We start from the raw sequence: 2,091 nt of genomic DNA, 5'->3' as shown, positions 1-2,091 counted from the left end.
ATTCTTGTCTGTCTCTCCATTTATCTCTCGCCCACTTTCTTTGTCAGTAAGTCTGCCTGACAGGGTCTAGCTGAGGGGCCACTGGAACATGTTCTGTCTGTCAGCCTCTTCCCACCTGTCTGTCCCTTTTGAAAACCAAAATTAATACTTTAACACCACCCGTACTGTACCTGCGAGCTTCACAAAGACCGTAATCCCGAGCCATTTTACAGTCTGTTCAGGACTCAGATGGATAAATATGGAAATGAAGATGAGTGGCTAAAATACAAATCTAGAGATTTTTATTAAGCAGGGAATCTGTGAGTTTGTGTTTATCCTGCTTTCATGTGAGTGATGATTTAATGCCACTAAGAAACAGCACCATTTTCCTTTCTCAGCTCTGCAGCAGAGATGGAAGTGACCTTTAAATGACAGTTGATGGACTGTTTCATTTACAGCTGCTGTTTTCACTTCAGGTGCTGGAAGATTGCCTTTACTGTTTAATATTTGTGTTACAGTTATGGTAGCTTCTGGTTGGCTAAAAGAATTATTGGTTGTGTCATTTTCCAACCTACAATTTCACTTTAAAACGTTTGTGGTGACTACATTGTAGTTTACAATATTTAAATGACTCTAATTTATCATGTTATAGTGTAATCCCGGATTAGAGCAAGACATTGATCTGCAACACCTCCACTGGCTTTCATAGACATTGACACTGATTCATTAACTCTTAAAGTAAACAATGTAAACATTCATCACGTCTTCTTGCACAAATCTATATCGTTATTATGATTCTTAAAGGGTTAGTTCACCTAAAAATAAAAAAATACATATATTTCCTCTTTCCTTCCAATATAATGGAAGGAAAACTAAACATTTGAAAAACTCAACAGCAATGTCCAATTCCATTATATTGGCTAGCTAAATTCAACTCATGCTACTGTGTAATTATCTTTTATGAAGAACAGCAGGTTGATGCAGAATGTACAAATAATACAATCGTAATACTTAGGCAATAATGTTAAAGTAATTTTCACAGCACACTCATAAAGCCATAAAGCAGTGTTATATTGCAGTTTATGGTATTACTTTACTACCAGCTGAAGAAATCAAATTGAACTTAACCACATGATCATAATCAAACAGCCTGCTCCAATCACTCAAAACAAACCTGATGAAGAATTCTGCCTCACACGCAACCCAAAAACTGCGCCACACCGAGGGCATCAAAAGCTCCAGCACAGCACAGAGACACAGCGGGAGCCAAGCTGCACAACAGCAATTATTGGTTTTACCCAATTTACGTTTATTTCAGATTAAACACCATAGGAGAGTTAATCGTGTGTGACACTCCAACTTTTGAAGAGACATTCAAAGGAACGCTGACGCAGCAGGAAGATGGAGAGAAAACAATTTAAATGTTTATTCATCCAGAAACACTTTGCTATGTTTGTCTTTTTCTGCTGAAAACTGCTTCTGACTCACACAATCAAACTAATTTACACCTGCGAGCTCCGTCAGCTTCCTCCTGCCGACACCACCTCCATTACCATTACTGTCTGCTGGTATTATTACAGCTAACACACCACAGGCTGTGAAAGACTGAAATCATCAGCAGTAAGAAAAACATGGTAAAACACTGAAACTCTGACAAACAAACAAATAATAATTAACAAAAATATTGATTGTTAAATGATAAAGTGAGTAATACTCTTTACAAAAAAATTCATGAAAAGACCAAAACCAACAATAAAATGTGAAGTCCAACCCTTTAGCAAAAACATTTGCTAAAAACTAAATTACAAGCCTTTTTCATAAGGCTTAGTTATTTAAAATATCAGTTTGGGGCCCATTTTTGAAGATTTACTTTGCCAGTGAGATGAGTTGTGGCAGCCACGCAAACGATTGGAAGTGACACTGACCGTTCTACATGGATTCTGAAACAAATATCCATTTTCTGAATAAGTGCACTTCATGTTAATTTAGAAAAAGAACATATATTGCTGGACTTGGTTGAGACCAACTAGAATATTTGGCAAGACCAAGTGCAAATACCAACAAATCTGAGAGAAAAAACATCTTGAGTCCTGGTAGTAACAAAAGACAGGG

Source organism: Morone saxatilis, unplaced genomic scaffold (genome assembly GCF_004916995.1).
Source record: "Morone saxatilis isolate NCDOM2014 unplaced genomic scaffold, NCSU_SB_2.0 Contig8, whole genome shotgun sequence".
NCBI classification, from domain to species: domain Eukaryota; kingdom Metazoa; phylum Chordata; class Actinopteri; family Moronidae; genus Morone; species Morone saxatilis.
Note: the sequence above shows the minus strand (reverse complement) of the source record.